At 48.2% G+C, this 22,005-nt stretch overlaps 1 long non-coding RNA gene across 1 annotated transcript; it reads right to left on the reverse strand.

Moving 5' to 3' along the window:
* Nucleotides 1-395: 395 nt before the first annotated feature.
* Nucleotides 396-7,064, reverse strand: LOC140859763 (uncharacterized). Its single transcript, XR_012143498.1, has 3 exons — nt 6,755-7,064; nt 5,519-5,553; nt 396-1,949 (listed from the first exon to the last, which is right to left on the reverse strand). It is a non-coding gene; the product is annotated as an uncharacterized lncRNA (long non-coding RNA).
* Nucleotides 7,065-22,005: the final 14,941 nt, after the last annotated feature.

Genomic DNA, 22,005 nt, shown 5'->3' on the forward strand with positions numbered 1-22,005 from the left:
CCTATTTTGTCTCTGAAACATTTACATTGTCAAATGATTTCAAGATGCAGTATTATTCACTGCACATCATTGACTCATGGTGATAGGAAGTTGTCATTCATTCACAGTTTATCTTCATGGACAAGTTATCTTCCTTTTGAATTGTTGGATATCTATTAACCGATCTCAGTAGAATGGATTGGACTATTGCATTCCCACCCTCACTATATTTCTCTAGAATAGTGTTGCTGATTATCGACCCATATTCCCTTGACTGTTCCCTATGGTTTTATAGTTTTGTTACCATCCTATTAAACAGAAATAGTGTTTCTCCATTACAAATATGAAATAGAAATCAAATGCAAAATGTTAGGTTCAGCTAAAGTCTCGTTTCTGCAACATCCGCTGTATGTATAAGCCTTGACTTATGCTTTATTTGATCTGTGTGCAGATGAGTCTCCGCCTTGACTGCATTTTAGTGTATGGGTGCCTGGATAACCAAATTTTTTGGGCAATTATCTTTCTTTCTATTTTTTCTTAACACATGTTTTCTACATGTGCAGTAGTTAGAGAGCCAGTTATCTGAATAATTTTCGACAGCTTGATCTGGGTTTTGGAAAACATTGCAATTCCCTCTTTTGGTGCCTGAACATTTTGTACTGACCGGACTGATCTATTTTATTGTAATTTTATCTCTTTTTTACAGTCTTAATTTACTCATCTTTGGATATGACTTGGCTCTCATATACCACTTGTTATTGTTTCAGATTTATATGCTTTTTCTCTGAAACATTCATTGTCAAATGATTTCAAATGCAGTGCTATTTACTTCACTTCATTGTATCATCATGATAAAACACTGCCATTCATTTGTAAATCGTCTTCATGGACAGATTGCACTGACATGTTACATTGGATGGGGGGTTCCAGGTAGTACGTATTTATGATTTCAAATGCTGTGTTATTTAAAATCATTGTTTCATTGTGATAGGAAGTTGTCATTCATTGTGTTATCTAAAATCTTTATGGACAAATCACACGAAAATGTTACAGTGCTGTATCCATGATTGCATTTTAACTTGTTTGCAGACTCCTGTAAATATATTTTAGCCTAACATCATTCTTTTTTTGCTAGCTTTGGGGTGCAGGGGATGAAATGACCCGTGTCTTTCGGAAATCAATTAAAAAAGGCAAGTGATGACCTTTTAGCTTTTCTTATTTCAATTGTGTGTGCTATACTATTTTTCTATCAATTTCCCCAGGAATGCCATGCATTTTTTTTTTGGTTATAAACATCATTGTACAGCTGATTTAATCTGTTGTTGTTTTTTGGAATTGCTGGTTGCTGCCGATTTACCCGTTCTTGGAGTTTGATATACAGTAGTTTGACTTGGGGCTTCCTAATTTGTGATGCCACATATGTTTAAGTTGCAATAGAAATTGCAGAAGCTACTCTTAAGTAGGCGCAGCATTTTAAAGTTGCAAGATGACTTCAATGCCTTTGCCTAAAATGGAAAAAAGAATGCCTTGCTAAAAACTTATTTTCATTCCTTTTCTCATGGACTACTGTTTGTTCATATTTTGGAGCTTCTTTTTCTTCCCTAGCTCTACTTTGTTTGTGGAGTAAAGGTTAAGGCTTGTGTATTTGGTCCATTAATGCTCTTTGCCTAAAATGAAAACAAGAGCTTGCTAAAATCTTATTTTCAATTTTTTCGCATGGACTGCTATCTTATTATTCATACTTTAGAGCTTCTTTTTTGTCCCTAACTCTACTTTGGTCTATAAAGAGTTGCTAATGATGGTGTTAGATTGCTCATGGTTATATTTCAGCAACCTACTTGACTGTTCCCCATTATTCTGTAGCTTCTGTTTGATCATGTTGAACAAAAAAAATATAGTGTTACTCCATTTCAAACTAGCAGTCAAATGCGCAACTGTCACTTTGGGTAAAGTCTCATTTCTGCAATATCCTGATACATTCAAAAGCCATGGCTTAGCTCTGATTAATATATCTATGTACACTGTACAGATTAAGCTAGGGTTAACAAGTTTAACATGGAATTCATTTGGCAGAGCCGAAATGGGAAAATCAGGGTATTTTAAAATTTAAATGGTCAGATAATCTGCATTCACTGAATATTGAAGGTCAATAGCGCCTGGGTAACCATATTTCATTTAACACATATTTTTGCTACGAGTAAGATGAGATCGTTATTGGTATTGTGCCTGCAGCAAATCTGGTTTGCTTGTCCATGAAAATCCTTGACTTTTTAAGTTACTAAAATAAAGTTTACTTTTATTCAGGCAAAATGGTGTGACATGTGGTAGCACTTGAAGCCCAGGTAGTCTTAATGTGCTTGGCAGAATATGCATTAAATATAACCATGTGTCCGGATCTCAGAATATCTATGCATATTTGTGAAGTTTTTATGAGAGTTTATATTGTGGGAAGTGGAACTGCTTTATACTGTGCTTTCATTATTTCTCATTTTAACCATTGAGTATTAAGTCTTTATGGTCTGGAACTACTTTGTTTCACACTTAACATGATGGTTGCCTGATTCATTGTTTCTTGTCTTTGAAATAGCTTTATGTAAGGCCATAACATTCCAGGAAATCAGTTTTTTGAACAAGAACCAAACTACTGACTATGCTCCTGGGAAAGAGATGCCTGGTCATACTCATTATGGCATCATGAATCTATAAATGTCCATATTGTAGTGCTTTAGACATATTTTACCTCTTACTTTGTCTGGTTGCTGTACGTGTTCTACAATACTCGTGCTACTGGTGATGCTTACTGGAAGTTTAATTGGCTTCTTCATTTGTTCTAGGTGTGTCGTGATGGAAAAGCCATTGAAGCTAAAGTTGCACATGGTACAATAACCAGCCAGCATAAATAATATTTCTTATATTTTTCCTGAATGCAAGGGCTTGGGCAGGTATTTTCTGCTTTGCTTTTGATTATAGCAATGGTTCTAACTTGAAAAGTGACCAGGAAGTTGACTTTTATTTGCCTTTCGCATTTGATATTGTTCATGATATACTTATATAAATAAAGAATTTATGGAAGGCTTTTACTTTTTTTTGTATGTGCTAAAATAATTTGATCATTATCCTCAATTCTTCATCATAATTTTATAGAGCACACTAGATTCATTATTATGATTTGAATATGATTACAATCATATGATTTTTAACACATCTTGATTGATTATGTTTTACTTTTACCTAAAGGCCAAACCCAATCACACAGCTATTACAAATTTACAATTGTATCTAATATTGATTAATGAGAAATTCGTTCCCCCTTTCTTTTTGATTTCGATCTTCTGTCCTATATGGTAAAATGCTCTCGCTGAGGAGATGTTGTAGCCCTCATCTATGGATTGGTTCTCCTTTTGATTTTGATTCCATTCATAACCTTCTTTGAAAAGGTTATCTTTGTCTTGATTGGCCTGTGTGGCTTTGATATAAAACATGTATAGGTTCTCAGTTTTACTATGAACTATAATGAATAATGATTATAATTCTTCAACGTTTCTATTATGGATCTAGTCATGTCATGCAAATCATGATTTAAATCATGCACTAATCTACTTCTAGCCCCACTATGATTGAGATGTTTAGCTGTATAATTAACTTAAACTCTATCAGGTGGTTGTTTTATAAATCTTGACAACTGCAATTTGAAAGTTGATTTCTCTTGTCACTTTAAGTTCAACAATATTATGTAAGATTCTCTAGATCGTTCTTTCTTAAATACAATATTATTATGTAAGAAGGTCGTGTAGAATGTGTCAGAGCACGTTGTAATCTCATAACTAGATACATTACTGATACTTGATTTTTAGTTAGGATTAATCAACACATGTTTAACTCATGCAATTAATCAACCGATCTATGTATTATGCTTTTAGCACAAGCAATACTTTGAGAAAGAAGTGACAGCAGCAGCCACCTTAACTATTGAACTGCAATTGTGGAATAAGTGATTCATTACCATAAGGAGCCTCAATCACTCCATATCCTATGCTAGTCAAGTCTCACAATAATTGCTCAGCAGCCTCAATCACTTCATATCCTATGCTAGTCAAGTCTCTCAATAATAGCTCATCAAGATAATTTTAGCCATGCAAATGGTAAGAGAACAGGTGACTGCAAGCATAATGATATAATTTAATTTTCTCTGACATCCTCTGTTAGAATTCTTTTGACTTGGAGACCTCAAAGTGTAGAAATAGCATATTTTTTATACGCAGGATTTCAAGAAGTCAATATGTTATGCATTATGGAGTTGATAGTCTCTAAATGCTTTAGATGATGAGGCTGATCTGAAGTTGATTGTAGATTTGAGTTCTACTTCTCGAAAAATTGTGCAATCACAGTTAACTGGCCTCTTCCCAACTATTTTGGTCACCTTTATATGGTCTGTTTTGGCAGTTTCTTCTTCCTAATGGAAAGATATTCCTAGTCATTTTATTCTTGTTATTGGCAACATGATCTATCATTCTAGCTTATTGAAAAATAACTTCCATCCCTAATCTTGTAGGTATTTCTCTCCTCTTTCTTGACCTTGTGATTTCCTTAGGAAAGGCTAACCTATGTTCATCCATTGTAACATTTTGTTGAGAGTTTGAGACTTTGACAACCTTTCTCTTAATCTGGTAGCTGGACAGTGGATGTGTATCAATATTGAAAGGTTCATAATTGCCTGATAATGGTTGTCCGGTCATGATTGGATAGTGGTTATGTATCAGTTTTGTCAGGTCTTAGTAAGTCTTGGATGATTTGTAGAATGGATTGGGCATTCCAAACTTTGTTTTGCTCCAAATAGACTTGCTGATGATGGTATTTGATTGTTCATTGTTATATATTTATAGTAACCTATATTCGCTTGGTTGTTCCCCGTTATTCCATTGTTTCTATTAATCATCATTTTGAACAAAATACGGTGTGGTTTCATAATTCATTGCATATATAAACCGGCCAATCAAATGCACAGCCTCAGCTCCTGGTTGAGTCTCATTTCAGCAACATCCTGCTACATGCAGATGCCATGTCTTATATTTGATTTGATTTATTCATGCACAAATGAAGCTCAAGTTGGTGAGTCCAACCTGGAATTCATGTGGAAGAACCCAAATTCACAGCACACGCTTTGCAGAATAGTATCAAAGCTCAAGGCTCTGATACCAGCCTGCAGAATAGAATCAAAGCTCCTGTCTAAGGTGCTCTGATACTACTCCAGACCAGGATCTATGAACAGGATTTTGTTGACTCTAAGATATCAGAGAGTTAGGCCCGCCAAGACACTGCTATAGGGTGTTCTATGATCTAATCCTAATACCTTCCTAGTTGCAACTAGGGCCCGCTAAGGTATTGGGTTAAACCACAACTTTGAATTGATTATTGATTTTTTGAGAAAAATAGTAAAATTGGAATAGTAAAATCAAAACATTGCAATAGTAAATTGTAGAAACAGTATTGAAGATTTCACGAAAAATAAAATTTTGAGAGAATTTAAAACATTGCTTACAAGATTGAAGATTTTGAACCAGTGGAAATTGGCAGCTGCGAATTGACAATAGGAACAAAATGATGTTAACACATCAGATTGATAAAATTAAAATTTTATTGATAATTGAAATTTTAAAACATAAAGATACACTCAACCCTTCAAGTTTTGAGGCCATCCAGATTGGACTTTTGAGGCTTGAAGCTACAAACTTGGTTCCACAAAGTTGGAGCTACAAGGGTCTTGGGTTTTTTGATTGAAGGGAGAGGTTTTTTGGGATACAAGGAAGAGGTTTTGAGTTACAAGGCTACAAAGAGAGAGAGAGAGAGAGAGAGACTCTGCTTCTTGGTGGAAGAGGTTCTTCTAAAGGATGGGATCTCTCAAGAAAACCGATGCCTTCTTCGGTTGTCAAGGAGCTTTTAATAGAAGATTTTGTGGACTTCAGCTGCTTTGGAGTCCAATCGGGTTAAAATTTAAACTAGTAGACAATCTTTCTTAATTGCATTTTAAATATCACTTTTTGTGTAAACATGTCTTTTGCTACATGTAAAGTGCTTAAAGAGTCAGTTGTATGTAAAAACATTGTTCAACTCATTCTACGCATTGAAAAGTCATGCGGTGTCATGAACTATGTGATTGTAGCATATATATCTGTCTAATCCAATATTTGTTGTTTTCTATATTGACAAATCATGTATATATATTGGAAATATTGTGTTTGGTGATCCGTACTAAGTAACCAATGCAATTTTGACAAAGTTAGGTTAGTATTTTTTATGATTCATATTGCATTATGAAGAAATTTGTGTGAAGGTAAAAAACTAGAGTCTCAGCTCCATAGGGTGTGAGCTTCATATTTTCTTACTTTCGTGGAACTACATTGAACGATTGCCTTTTAACTTTTGATTGCATTCCAAATTTATACCTATTGTCCTTTCTTACTGTTGCTATTCCGCATTTATTACATACTCTGAGTTTAAGGATATTCCTCGAGGCAATGTTCGTCGAACTGGTATTGCAAGTTGTATTGGTCAGCTATTGATATGGTAAGGGTCGGTACAATGTCATACTAAAGCATATCGAAATAGAGAGGGAGAGTTGGGGGGGGGGGGGGGGGGGGGGCGCAGGATAGAGAGGAAGGGAGAGAGGGGATCAAGGGAGAGAGAGATTTATTGGATGAGGGCTTCGATGTGGGCGACTGACAAGGGCCTTGAGATGAAGGGAGGAGGAGAGAGAGAGGGGGATACAGAGGACTACCTCGTTGGTGAGTTGGTGTCAAAAGAGAGAAGTCGGTGGAGCTAGGGCACGATCCGAGCATCTTAGAAGATGGAAGACCTTCGAGAGTTTGGGTGGGGTGGGGGGGGGTGTGGCGGCGGCGGAGTGCGAGGGGAGAGTTTATAGGCCGAACTGATCTACCGGAGCAAATTGTTTTGGCTTGGCATAGGTTCGCTTTGGTATGGCCAAATCACCCAGTTCGGCATTCCTTAACCAGAGGTCTATGATGTTGAACTAAAATCCAGAGTAGGGCTTATTAAAATCCCATAAGATGCAGTAGGATGGACCAAGGAGAGTGTGGGAGCGAAGGAAGAAATGGAGCAGGAGAGCGAGGGGAGAGAGTAAGGGGTGTGGCCTAATCTCCTTAGCAAGAAAAAAAGACCTCAAGTGGTCCTTTTTTTACTTCTTGCCAGGATCAGACCTATGACTCCTATTACACTTCCTCCTCTTCGGTGCCCTTCGTTCCACTCCTTATGCTCTCTCCTAGCCCATCCCACTAGATCCTTCCTAATTAACCCAAACAAGCATTTAAGGTTGCAGAAATCTGATGAGCCGTCATCTCCAAGTGTTTAGCACCGGTGGTTTTTCCCATGGCATGTTGATGTTTAATAGGTATGGATTATGAACATTATCTCATTTATGATATGAATAATATGATTGACGATGCACTTATAAGTTGGATGTTTATTTACTTGTTTGTAAGAGCTATGATGAATATGTACGAATGCATTTCTTAGCTCAACATTTGAACTATTGCACCATCATCTAAATAGGCACATTTTTTTTTTTTATTGCAAAGAACATAAATGTAATTTTGATAATATTGGTTGTTAGCTTTTGAAATCTCTATTAAAAAATTCATATTGTCTAATTACCACACACGCACATGCTCTTAGCAGACATAAGTATTGGTAGTGTGCCTGTTGGGTATAAAATACCCACAGCCGGAACCCACGGCGGAACCGCCATCAGCAAGTGCGGCTCCGCCCGGACTCCTACGGGAGCCGGGCTCCACCGCCATCAGCAAGTGCAGCTCCGCCCAGACTCCTACGGGAGCCGGGCTCCACCGCCATCAGCAAGTGCAGGGCTCCACCGCCATCAGCAAGTGCAGCTCCGCCCGGGCTCCTACGGGAGCCGGGCTCCACCGCCATCAGCAAGTGCAGCTCCGCCTGGACTCCTACGGGAGCCGGGCTCCACCGCCATCAGCAAGTGCAGCTCCGCCCGGGCTCCTACGGGAGTCGGGCTCCACCGCCATCAGCAAGTGCAGCTCCGCCCGGGCTCCTACGGGAGCCGGGCTCCACCGCCATCAGCAAGTGCAGCTCCACCCGGACTCCTACGGGAGCCGGGCTCCACCGACGACATCAGCGCAGCTCCCTCCGGACTCCTACGGGAGCCGGACGTCGCCGCCAACATCGGAACAGCTCCGCCCGGACTCCCACGGGAGCCGGGCTCCGCTCTCAGTATCAACTGCTGGTAAGCTCAATCCGGACTCCTATCAGAGCCGGACTTCACCCTTAACTTCGTTTGCAGCGCAGCTCCGCCTGGACTCCTACGGGAGCCGGGCTCCACCGACGACATCAGCGCAGCTCTCCCCGGACTCCTACGGAAGCCGGACGTCGCCGCCAACATCAGAACAGCTCCCCCGGACTCCCACGGGAGCCGGGCTCCGCTCTCAGTATCAACTGCTGGTAAGCTCAATCCGGACTCCTATCAGAGCCGGACTTCACCCTTAACTTGTTTGCAGCGCAGTTCCGCCTGGACTCCTACGGGAGCCGGGCTCCATCGACATCAGAGCAGCTCCGCCCGGACTCTACGGGAGCCGGGCTCGGCCCACGACCCCTACCGCCAGGAGGACCTCATCCGCACCTCAACAGAAACTGAGCTCCGGCCGTTACCGAGCTTCAATCGACAGATCCACGACCCCTGACAGGCCCTCAAAGCGGCCACGACCCTGCTCCACCTCCTGTGGCGGACTCCGCGCAGTATCATCATTCCCTGACAAGCCGCAGCAGCCATAGCCGCCCTGCTCCACTTCCTGTGGACGGACTCCGCACAGCTCCACTATCCCCTGACAAGCCACAGTGACGGCCACAAACCTGCTCCACCTCTTGCGACGGATACCATGCGATTCTCCTGACGACGGACGCTGCTCCACCCCTCATAACAGATTCCACGTGGCAAGTCGAGGTGATGCCCACGTGTCTGCTCCATTATTTTTCGCAATCATTTTCCCTGACCGTGGGCGGCCCACTACCAGGCGGTTACAAACGTCGCCATCAGTCCGTTGCCTCCCCCGCCTATAAAAGGGGGACTCAGATACGTTATTCTTAAGCCCTTTCGCCTTATCTCAAAACTCTGCTAAATTCTCCGTTCGAGCACTCCATTCTTGTTGAGGCAGAGAACTGACTTGAGCGTCGGAGGGTCTTGCCGGAGCAACCCCACCTCCGGTTTAGACTTCCCTTGCAGGTCCCGGCGGCGACCGCGGCTTCCTCAACTCCAGCTTCTCCGGCGCAGGCGGATTTCTGCACCAACCGGATTGGCGCTAGAGGAAGGGGGCCTGTGTCTTCGCAGCACCCTTGTTCTTGAAGGAGCGCTCGACGGAGCCGTCTCCGGCCATCTCTCCTCATCTACTCCTAATCCTCCCCCGCGAGATCGACACCCGATGCCTCCACGCAGGGCGTCCACCCGGCGGTCCACGGCCTCCGCGGCCAGGTCTCAGGCTCCGGCCTCCCCTCCCGTCTCTCAGCCAGCTCCTCCTCCCCCTCCGGCGACGGCGGTCGGGCGGAGCAGTTTGACTTGCTGGCGCAGCAGGTCAAGGGCCTCGTCGAGGCCGTACAGGCAATGCAGCAGCAGCCGCCGCAGGCGTCAGCGCATCCGGAAGGGGCATCCCCGGAATGCCAGAACCCGCGGTGGGGCGGGCCACCTGGGCCAGCCGCCCCGTCCTTCCCGGGAAGGGAATCCAAGGGTGGAGAGCCCTCAATCGGACCACGACTCCACCCCTGGGAGATCCCTGCCCCCGTTCTGCCAAAGGACCCTTGAAACTCGGAGTCGAGAGGACTTCCTGGACCGGAGGCTCCAGGAGATGAACCGGCGGATCGAAGAACTCCGCCATGCGCCTCCCGCTTACGGTGAGGATATCTGCACTGACCCTCCCTTCTCCCAAATGATTATGCAGGAACCGATCCCGCCGAATTTCAAGCTCCCCCAGTTTGAAAGCTACGACGGGACGTCGGATCCGATGGACCATCTGGAGGCCTTCCGAACGATGATGCTGCTTCATGGTGCTCCCGACGCCATCTTGTGCCGGGCTTTCCCGTCTACTTTGAAGGGAGCGGCAAGGAACTGGTACTCGGCCCTGAAGCCGGGCACCATATTCTCCTTCGACCAAATGAGCCACCAATTCGTGGCCCATTTTGTCAGCAGCCGACGTCCCCGGAAAGGTTCGGAGTCCCTCATCAACATCAAGCAGAGGGAAGGGGAGTCCATACGGGCCTACATCAACCGCTTCAACATCGCGGCGTTGGAGGTCCGGAACCTGGACCAGTCGGTTGCCATGGCCGCCCTGAAAGGCGGCCTTCAGAAGAATGATCTCTTGTACTCCCTGGAGAAAAGTACCCCAGGGATTTTGCTGATCTCTGGCTCGGGCTGAAGGATACGCCCGAGCGGAAGAGGCCTTCAAGATGAAGGATGAAGAGACGGCGAGGGAGCGTCAGGCGGGAGATTCTAGTAAGCCCGCAGTTGAGAAGAGGCTAAAGGAAGCCCGGCCTCGCTCTCGGTCCCCTCCTGGACATAAGCGCGCCCATACTCCCCCCGGGCACGCAGGCAGAGGAGCCCGGACAACAGGTTTCGGCGGGGTTCCCCGCCAGGAAGTTCCACAGCTACGCCCCCCTCAACGCCTCAAAGGCCCAGGTACTGATGGAGGTCAGGGAGCTGCTCCCAGGCCGGAGAGGATGCGCACGCACCCCGGAAAGCGCAACCCCAACAAGTTCTGCCTCTACCACCGCGATCACGGCCACGACACCGAAGAGTGCATCCAGCTCCAGGACGAGATCGAGGAGCTCATCCGGCGAGGTCGGCTCGACAGATTCATCCGCCGCCGGCCTGAGGGTAGAGGAGACCGGCCAAGAGCCCTCCCACCGCCCGAACTGCAGAAAAGGGAGGAGCAGCCCGGGGACCGGACCTCCTATCGGGATCATCGACTCCATGTCCGGAGGGCCTCAAGAAGGAGCGGGAATACTGTAAATGTATCGCTTACTATTTTGCTTTGAATCTACCCTTCTTTTTAGCTAACATGCTCCTCCCACCTAGCATGGATGTATTATGACCGGATATGATTCCTCCAAAAGCACGGCCATGTCAAGAACAGGAGGAGAACCTCGTCCTGACATGAGCAAGGTCAAAGGCCCGGTTCTTTTAGACCGGATGGGGGGAGAGGCCTCACAACGCCCTAATGTGCCCCCACAGCCTTGTTAGGGACAGGAGGAAAACCTCACCCTAACATGAGCAAAGTCAAAGGCCCGGTTCTTTTAGACCGGATGGGGGGAGAGGCCTTACAACGCCCTAATGTGCCCCCACAGCCCTGTTAGGGATAGGAGGAAAACCTCGCCCTAACTTGAGCAAAGTCAAAGGCCCGGTTCTTTTAGACCGGATGGGGGGAGAGGCCTTGCAACGCCCTAATGTGCCCCCACAGCCATGTCAGGAACAGGAGGAGAACCTCGTCCTGACATGAGCAAAGTTGAAGGCCCGGTTCTTTTAGATCGGAGGGGGGAGAGGCCTTACAGCGCCCTAACGCGCCCCCACAAACCAGGCTGATAACGAGAACCTCGCGCCGGCTCAAGCAAAATGGAAGACCCGGACTCCTACGGGAGCCGGGTTCCGCCACCAAGGTAAGCTTCGCCCGGATTCCTACGGGAGCCGGGTTCCGCCACCAAGAAAAGCTTCGCCTGGACTTCTACGGGAGCCGGGTTCCGCCGCCAAGGTAAACTTCACCCGGACTCCTAAGGGAGCCGGGTTCCACCGCCAGGGAAGCTTCACCCGGACTCCTAAGGGAGCCGAGTTCCGCCGCCAGGGAAGCTTCGCCCGGACTCCTACGGGAGCCGGGTTCAGCCGCCAGGAAAGCTTCACCCCGGACTCCTACGGGAGCCGGGTTCTGCCACCAAGAAAAGCTTCACCCGGACTCCTACGGGAGCCGGGTTCCGCCGCCAAGGTAAACTTCACCCGGACTCCTATGGGAGCCGGGTTTCACCCGCCAGGGAAGCTTCGCCCGGACTCCTAAGGGAGCCGGGTTCCGCCGCCAGGGAAGCTTCGCCCGGACTCCTAAGGGAGCCGGGTTCCGCCGCCAGGGAAGCTTCGCCCGGACTCCTACGGGAGCCGGGTTCAGCCGCCAGGAAAGCTTCGCCCGGACTCCTATGGGAGCCGGGTTCCGCCGCCAGGAAAGCTTCGCCCGGGCACCTACGGGAGCCTCCGCCGCCAAGAAAGCCGGGCTCCATCCGCTACTTTCGCCAGCAAGGGTTAAGAATGGTGGCGAGGCTTGGCCACATGACGAGATCGGATGGAAGGGAAGAGCCCCTTCCCACGACGACCTCTAAGCCAAACAGGCCAAACGACGAGAAAGGGTCAACGAACGACAATATTGGTGCTACGCGCGGACAAGGTAACACAAAATGCTTTTTCCTCATTTCCGATATATGTACTACAAGACCAGGACGGCCAGAGAAAGAGGGACAAAACGACAAGAAAAAAAGGGGCAGCTACAAAAAGGGGGTGACCACAAAAGAACTCTAAGGAGGTCCTGCTCCCTCTAACCTAGGGTGATCACCTCCATCCCTCAACCAGGACTGCCTCAGGCTGTCCACCGCTTCCTCTAGTTCTTCCTTCTTTTGCAGCATATCCTGGAGCGCCTGACGAAGTCGCCGGCTCTCAGCCTCCACTTCCCGATGCCACTTCCGCAAAACTTCGGACTCCGCCTCTGCGTCCGCGACGGCCTTCCGCTCAAGCCCCAGTTGGATTTTTACTTGTTGAAGCTCGGCTGTCTTCTCCCAAGGAAGACAGAAATCCCTTCGACAGTGCCTCTCAGGGCTTGGAGCTCTTCGGTATCTTGGGCGTTAGCAAGCTGCGCCCTAGTAACCAACTGCCCCTGGAGACGAACAACCTCGTCCGCCGCCCGACGGAATCTCCCTTTGTACTCTTCTACCTGCCGGCGCCAGCTGGCCCACTGCACGTCGTGGCTCACCTCAGCATCTTGAAGCTGCTTCTGGAGGTCAGAAACTTTTTGTGACCATATCTGCTCATCCCGCGCTGTGAGCCGGGATGAGTTCCCTTCCAGTTGGCCGATCCTCCTCTTTGCAGCTGACAGCTCCACCTTAAGGGCGCTGATCCTGGCTTCTTGAGCCCAAGTTCGGTCGCTGGCGCTCTTCGTGCATTCTTCGAGCTCCTTTGCGAAGTTCGCCTTCCTCCGGCTGTAGTCCATGATTGCCTTCACTTGGAGACTCCTGAAGTGGGCGGCCTCAGCGGCGGCCTCGGAATAGCATTTTTTCGATTTGCGAAGCTCGTCCTCCGACTTTTTCAACTTCTTCGTCAGGTGGAGGACCTCCTTTTTTAGCCGTTGGATAGTTGACTTCAGCGGGACCCCCAGGGGCAAGGGGAGTGCTTCGGTGGGACACTGCCATCGGAAGAAGCAAACGTTAAAGACCAACTTATTACAAGAAGAAAGGCAGAAAAGAAGGAGCAGGGGGAAGGAAAGGCCATCCACAATAAGAAATTCAACTTTATTGATTAATTTTGAAGACAAGCAGAAAGGAAATATGGCGACAAAAGAAAGATACAAGATCGGAGGTCTCAGACCTCGGGGGCAGGGGGTAGAGAGCTCGGCCCGGGGGGCGCGACTGCGGCAGCAGCGGACGAAGGGGCGGCCTCATCGTCAGACTCCTCCAAAAAGCCGAGATCAAGGTCGGGATATCTGCTGGCCACCCTCTCTCAGCAGAGCTCGAACCCCTTGGTGAACGCCTCCAGGCCGAACTGGACGTTCAGCTCCCTCATCTCCGCGGAGGTCTTGAACTCCTCCACCGCAAGGGTCCTGGCCTCCGAGATCAGAACCGGAGTTTGCTCGGCCAGATGGGCGACCTCGGCCTCCGCCTTCCTTGCCGACTCCTCCCGGCTTCACCTCTCCTCCTCCCGGACTCGTCTTTCCTCTTCCCGGTCTTGTCTCTCTCTCTCCCAGGGCCTCCCGGAGGGCGGCCACCTCGGCCGTCTTCGCTTGAAGACGAGCAACCTCGTCTTGGCAGCGCTCCTCCGCCCGAAGAAGATCCCTTCTCATGCGGCCCGACGCCTCGACATAGGCGAAGAGCTGGTGCCCGATCTGCAGGGACAGATAGAGAATCACAACGAAGACCGAGCAACTGTGCCAGTAAAAATCCGCTTACCTCAAGAAAGGACCCCAAGGTGTCCCAGGCCCGCTGCTCGGGATCGGCACGGTCGATCCTCTCCACGACATCGGACAGAATGCAACCATCGAGCAGCCGACGGATCAGAGCCTTGTCGTTGAAGGGGTTCTCCGATCCACCCTCGGAGCAGACGGACTCGTCTGCAGCGGCTCGGTGGCTGCTCGGCCTACGGGCCACCGATTTTCTCCTCCTCCCCGCGGCGGGCGCCTCCGCGGGGCGGACCTCCGGAATGGGGACCCCGGTCGGCGGGCTGCTTGAGGGAGCCCGGGGGGACCGCTGGCTCGGCATCCGAAGGAATGTCGATTGCCGGGGTCGCCTGGACGGGCGCAGCCAAGCTCGTCTCCTCCACCCTGGCCCTCTTCGCCGAGCCAGAAGTCGTCGCTCCCTTCCTTTTCTGGGCTCTCATGGCCTTGGCGAGCATCCGTGTGGCTTCGGCGTCCATTGCTAAAAAAAAAAAAAAAAGAAGAAGGAAAAGAAAAGAAGAAGGAAAAAGCGGCACCAATCAGTCCAGAGTCAAAAAAAAAAAAAAAAAAAAAAAAAGAAGAAGAAAGAAAAAAGAGAAAGAGAAAAGAGGAAAAAGGAGAGAGAAAGAAAGAGAGAGAAGAAGGAGACAAGAAAAGGAAAGATATATACTTGCTGGATCCTGAGGGCTCAGGCCGATGTTGAAAAGAAGCTGCTCCCTCAGTAGGTTTGGAAGGGAAGGAGTGGGGTAACTCAGGAGCTTCTGAGCGGCCTGAAGGTCGTCCTCTCCCAGGCTGGGAGCCCGGCGGACGGAATCCCTCAGAGACCCCCAAGGGGGCAGGCCCAGTTCCAGGGTCGGACAGTAAATGAAGAGAAATTTCTCCTTCTAGTTGTGAATCGAAGAAGGGGCGCCCTTCAGCAACCCCTTCTTACCGAACTGGGGGGAGAAGTACCACCAATCCTTCGCTGAAGGATGGCGTTTGAAGGTGTAGAAATGTCTGAACAGGGAGAGGGAAGGCTGGACCTCGGCTATATGACAGAGAGAGAGAAACCCTATCAAAAACCTAAAGGAATTCGGGGCGACAGAGGCGAGAGAAATGTCTAAGAAACGAAAGAAGGTGGCAACAAAAGCAGGAAGCGGAAGCCGGAGCCCGGCACGAAATGCCTCCTGGTACAAACAAAAGCGACCAGGAGGGAGAGCGCTGGCCCGGTCAGAAGGGCCAGGAAGCTCCAGGTCGTACTCTGAAGGGACCCCATACCGAGCCCTTATCAGGAGAAGTTCGTCCGGAGTCGACAAACAAGGAATGGCGCCCGGTGCGAAAACCGGGCGAGACCCTGCCCCGAACGCGGGTTCGTCCGCAGAGACAGGGGCCTGGAGGTTTGAAGCAGAAGAACTCCCAGAACTTACGGGGGCAGAAGAATCGGAAGATATTTTTTCTTTGGGGGAGAACCTAAAGGACCCTAGAAAAGCAAGCCGAGAAGGGAGGGAGACGCCGGAGGTCAACTCAGGAGAAGACACAAAAGAAGTGGAAGGAGGAGAGGACCCTAGGCGGTAAGAAGAAGAAGGTGGGCACTAACCTATCTTGCACTGGGGGCCTGGGGAGCGAGAAACGGAAGGCGCCTACGGCTCGAGAGGGCGTTCGCTAGAGCAGACTCTCGGGAAGATGACAGACGCCAGCAAGAAATCAGAAGCGGAGTGGGGCGCCTGAAGGGGGGAGGACGGGTTTAAATAGACCCTGGGATCCGGCGCCATAATGATCTCGAATCCCCCCAGGCCAGTCCGCATCCGACACGTGTCCCACTCCCCGTGGCAGACGGCTGAAGGCGGCTGGCGGTTGGCAGGGTCATAATTGCACCGTACCTAGGCCAGCGTACCTGCGGGGTCTTCGAAGTGTCCCCTCGTACCGCCCCAATTCGAAAAGACTCCGGCATGCGCTCATTTAATGCCAAAATATCTGGGAGCGGCGGAGCGCGGGATTCGAAGGGACGGTTCCGGCTGTACTTCTGTGTACTTCCTTCGTTTGAAATTCAAAACTCGGATGTAGGGGGACTGGTGTTGGGTATAAAATACCCACAGCCGGAACCCACGGCGGAACCGCCATCAGCAAGTGCGGCTCCGCCCGGACTCCTACGGGAGCCAGGCTCCACCGCCATCAGCAAGTGCAGCTCCTCCCGGACTCCTACGGGAGCCGGGCTCCACCGCCGACGGCAGTTACAGCTCCGCCCGGGCTCCTACGGGAGCCAGGCTCCACTGTCGACCTCAGCGCAGCTCCGCCCGGACTCCCACGGGAGCCGGGCTCCGCTCTCAGTATCAACTGCTGGTAAGCTCAATCCGGACTCCTATCAGAGCCGGACTTCACCCTTAACTTTGTTTGCAGTGCGGCTCCGCCCGGACTCCTACGGGAGCCGGGCTCCACCGACGACATCAGCGCAGCTCCGTCCGGACTCCTACGGGAGCCGGACTTCGCCGCCAACATCAGAACAGCTCCGCCCGGACCCCTACGGGAGCCGGGCTCCGCTCTCAGTATCAAGAACAGCTCCGCCCGGACTCCCACGGGAGCCGGGCTCCACCCTCAGTATCAACTGCTGGTAAGCTCAATCCGGACTCCTATCAGAGCCGGACTTCACCCTTAACTTTGTTTGCAGCGCGGCTCCGCCCGGACTCCTACGGGAGCCGGGCTCCACCGACGACATCAGCGCAGCTCCGTCCGGACTCCTACGGGAGCCGGACTTCGCCGCCAACATCAGAACAGCTCCGCCCGGACCCCCACGGGAGCCGGGCTCCTCTCTTAGTATCAAGAACAGCTCCGCCCGGACTCCCACGGGAGCCGAGCTCCGCCCTCAGTATCAACTGCTGGTAAGCTCAATCCGGACTCCTATCAGAGCCGGACTTCACCCTTAACTTTGTTTGCAGCGCGGCTCCGCCCGGACTCCTACGGGAGCCGGGCTCCACCGACGACATCAGCGCAGCTCCGTCCGGACTCCTACGGGAGCCGGACTTCGCCGCCAACATCAGAACAGCTCCGCCCGGACTTCCACGGGAGCCGGACTCCGCTCTCAGTATCAACTGCAGGTAAGCTCAATCCGGACTCCTATCAGAGCCGGACTTCACCCCTAACTTTGTTTGCAGCGCGGCTCCGCCCGGACTCCTACGGGAGCCGGGCTCCACCGACGACATCAGCGCAGCTCCGCCCGGACTCCTACGGGAGCCGGACTTGGCCGCCAACATCAGAACAGCTCCGCCCGGACCCCCACGGGAGCCGGGCTCCGCTCTCAGTATCAACTGCAGCTCCGCCCGGACCCCCACGGGAGCCGGGCTCCTCTCTCAGTATCAACTGCTGCTCCGACCGGACTCCTACGGGGGCTGGGCTCCGCTCACGACCCCTACCTTCCGGAGGGCCTCACCCGGACCTCAACAGAAACTAGGCTCCGGCCGTTACCGAGCTTCAATCGACAGATCCACGCCCCCTGACAGGCCCTCAAAACGGCCGCGACCCTGCTCCACCTCCTGTGGCGGACTCCGCGCAGTATCATCATTCCCTGACAAGCCGCAGTAGCCATAGCCGCCCTGCTCCACTTCCTGTGGCGGACTCCGCACAGCTCCACTATCCCCTGGCAGGCCACAGTGACGGCCACGAACCTGCTCCACCTCCTGTGACGGATACCATGCGATTCTCCTGACGACGGACGCTGCTCCACCCCTCATAACAGATTCCACGTGGCGAGTCGAGGTGATGCCCACGTGTCTGCTCCATTATCTTTCGCAATCAATTCCCCTGACCGTGGGCGGCCCACTACCAGGCAGTTACAAACGTCGCCATCAGTCCGTTGCCTCCCCCGCCTATAAAAGGGGGACTCAGATACGTTATTCTTTAAGCTCTTTTGCCTTATCTCAAAACTCTGCTAAACTCTCCGTTCGAGCACTCCATTCTTGTTGAGGCAGAGAACTGACTTGAGCGTCGGAGGGTCTTGCCGGAGCAATCCCACCTCCGGTTTAGACTTCTCTTGCAGGTCCCGACGGCGACCGCGGCTTCTTCAACTCCAACTTCTCTGGTGCAGACAGATTTTTGCACCAACAATTATATATTCTATCAGTTTGAATCTCATCGGCTAACCTTCTCAATCTTAGTAGTAGGATAAGTTTTGCATGATGAAATCGATTGCAAGAGAAGTATTTTATAGAGTTACGGCAGTCCTCTCGTGAGTGATCTTTATCATGATATCTAAAAATATGACCCGATAGGGAAAGGTTTAGGGTGGCCTTCGATGTCCGACGAGTGGTGCACAAATTTCTAGGATGGCTGAGATCGTGGCTTCAGCACCTGTCTGTCACACAGCTTGAAAACTTATCTTGAAATGCAGCTCTCTGTGGAGCAGCATTTGTCTTTTCAGATCTGCCACTGTCACCCCAAATTTGGTCACCGTTAATAGCACCCAAGCAAGGTCCATGCCGTCCGTCGCTGCTCCCCACCGAACGAGGCGAACCACGCTGGGCCAGCATGGGTTTCTGTCGAATCAAACTGAATTAGAAAATGGAAAATTTTTTGTGCACCGCAAGTAGTGCAGAATGCGTACACCATCTATGATGATTGACTTATGCATAGAATCAGAATACGGTGTGTTAAAAAAAAAAATTTCTCTTCAATCCTGCACGTGAGCCAACCACCATGGATTGTACACCCGGTTCTGCACCGCACGTGGTGCGCAAAGAACTTCTCTTAGAAAATTTCTGGGGCGATGTTTGAGGGTCTTACAGGTACTGGGAACGGCAACGGGCGGTCCAAGAAGGCAGGAAAGCCTGACAGACGGCGATGTGGTTCAACTTTCAGATGTGGGATGGATGGGTCGGCTTCAATGACAGGTGTGTTCCTCCTTATTGAGCGTGCAGAATGACGAACCCAGAGGAGGTGGGTCCCGGTGTCCCAAGGTACCCGAAGGCACGATCCTTGATGTTGCTGGAACTCTCCGATTCAAAGGAATGGCATTAGCTCTAGTAGCATTAAGTTTTGGCCTTGTGGTGGTACCAAGTCGGGTGTGGACACCATTTTGGTTATGAAGTTGGGGGGTCATGGGAGATATAGGAGCAGTGCAGAGTGAAGCTTGAAGGCTTGAAGGGTGGTGGAATGATGCTTTCAGGGTTTGCCTCCTATAATTTCTAAAGTTTCTCATTCTAGGGTTGTAAACCCTTCTGTTTTTTGCCTTTCCTTTCTAAACTCCGTCTTCTTCATGAAACGCACCTGTCGTTTTCTTGGGTGATACAGTTTGCTTTCCTTAGGTTGTACGCAGGCCCAGTCTCCATTACGTGGGGCAGAGGTCTTAAAGAAATGGTTGGTACGTGAAAGGGATGGGGTAGCTTTTGCTGTGAGGGGGATTTCGTTGTCGAGAAGATGCGGACCGTCATGAGGAGGAGGCTGGTTGTCAACGGCTGGTCGGTGGGAGGGGTGGTAAGAGGGTGGGGAATTTCACACTCTTGTTTCTTTGGAGTTTCTCACTCTAAACATGGAGTTTCTCATTATTAATGTTGATCTGAAGACATATTGTGCTATTCAAACAGACAAAACCTGCAACAAAAATGTACAATAATCTATTCTTTTTCTCTGTCATTCTGGAAGCAAAGTCGGGAAACTCGACAGAAGAGAAAAACGAGGTTTAAGCCTTTTGGATTTCTAAAAAAAGGAAAAAACCAAGAGATCACTGAAATGGCACGACAAAAATGTGAAGGATAAACAAAAACAGAAATATATACAGGGAAATTACATAAGGTTCTAGTTTATAGTTGCCATCTCAATATATTCAAACATACGTATTTCTCCTTGTTTTTGTTTTATTAATCATAGAAAGGGGATTTCTAAAGTACTTTTGCAGAAGAAGAAGAGGGTGCAAGCAGGATACACATGGCCAAATCATTAAAAACTGGACTTGATAAATAATAAACCAGCATAAAACACCCATGATTTTGGCAAGCTCAAAAGAAAAAAGAAACCTAAAGACAAGCTGGGTCTAGAAAATGAATCCAAACCCAACTCCAACAAGAGAGGAACTTGCTGCCACAAAAATCAACAGCAAAGCTCCTTTCAAACCATGAACTGGCAGTAAAATAGGTGAGGGAAATTTTCAGAAAGCACCCAGAAGGCCAAAGTAGTTCATCATGCACTTCATAACTGCAGTTTGATTTATTTCATCCGTGCCCTTCATTAAAATTTTACCCTATTTGCTTTGCCGAGAGCTTAATATACATCATCAGAAGACAATGCATGTCACCATGGTTTAGCTTTCACACCCTACAAAAGTTGGTGAGCAATACACCACAACGAACCTGACAAAGTCAGCAGCAAATAAAATTCAGAGATATGTAACTTCGAAAGAAACGAGGCCATAATTTACCAATTTATTCCAATAAAATAAATAAATCGTATGGATGGTTATGCAGCAAGAGATCTTCTGCGGCATGGCTAGATGGCGAGAAGAATACTCTAAGCACTACAATATGTCAACACCTGCCTTTCAAACATTGGAAAGATTGACTAACAAACACGCAATTTTAGCAAGTCTCCATGTGCATGGGCATGCCAAATGAAACAACTACTAATTCAAATGACCAAACGCCAGTGTAAGGATATGAACAAACAACATAGAGTACTTTGAATAAATTGAAACAAAAGGAAATGGCTTTCAGTTTTTAAGAAAACAAGATCTTCCATCTGTAAAGTAGTATATGTCTCAACAACGCACAGCTTGCACTTCGGTGTTAACACTGACAAACCAATTCTGAACCTAAAGAGTTACTAGGTTCAACCAGTGTAAAGTCATGTCTTTGGGAGAATGAGCTGCATGACAAAGATACAGAACCGGCATCACCTCTATTTATTGAAACCTTATTTGTCATGCCCTAAATCTGGGATGCTACCGAGAGATAGGATCCATGATAATACGAAGCCAATCCATCAGAATCATCTAAAATCCATCAAATAAAAGTTTAATTTCATTATTCATCAAATAATTAAACCAATATTGGTTCAGAGCATCTAATCCAAAATCAAATACAAATCCATACCTCAAAATCTATAATTATTTACTATAAGTTTGTGATCATCATATATCTAAACTTCATCTACAAAATTTTCAAGCTTGCATCGCAGATCTCCAAATCTGAATTCTCTTTGCCGGTCCTCACCTTATTTCTCTGTACAAACAAAAAAAAAAATAAAAAGAATATGAGCTATACTAGCCCACTAAGTAGAACCTACACTTCCTTATCAGATCCAGCATAAGTTTTACATGATAATGCACTATTTAAAAAATAACAGATAATACAAAATAAAGTATTTCATAGAACATATAATAAAACAAGTCATAAACCAATTATGCATGCATAAATCATGAACATTTCATAAACATGTTTTAAAAATCATTCTTGTTATGTGTCCATGTCATGTTTTCAAATCTTGCTCACAGATATTTGTGCTATAGTTACTTTATACCCATGACAGGGCCAGTGTTCTTAATCGACAAATTCATGTTTCATATGCCAACTTTATATCTGCTGGCAGGGCCTGTGTTCTTATGGATGCTAGCTCCAGATGTCGATCTTCTCGAAGGAATTTGTTCATAGCTATCTGAGAGTCTTTGAAATCATTATATCTTTTTCTTAAAACATACATATACATAGGTGGCAAAATCATAAAATTCATACTTCATAACCATGCTATTTTCATAAGACATATTCATGAAATCAATGTTAATAATAAAACATGCTTTTTCATGTCACATACGCTGATCCTTATTTTATGAAAAATAAGATTTCATCAATAATAATTTTTTGCATGAAAA

Source organism: Elaeis guineensis, chromosome 8 (genome assembly GCF_000442705.2).
Source record: "Elaeis guineensis isolate ETL-2024a chromosome 8, EG11, whole genome shotgun sequence".
In the NCBI taxonomy this organism is placed as follows: Eukaryota; Viridiplantae; Streptophyta; class Magnoliopsida; order Arecales; family Arecaceae; genus Elaeis; species Elaeis guineensis.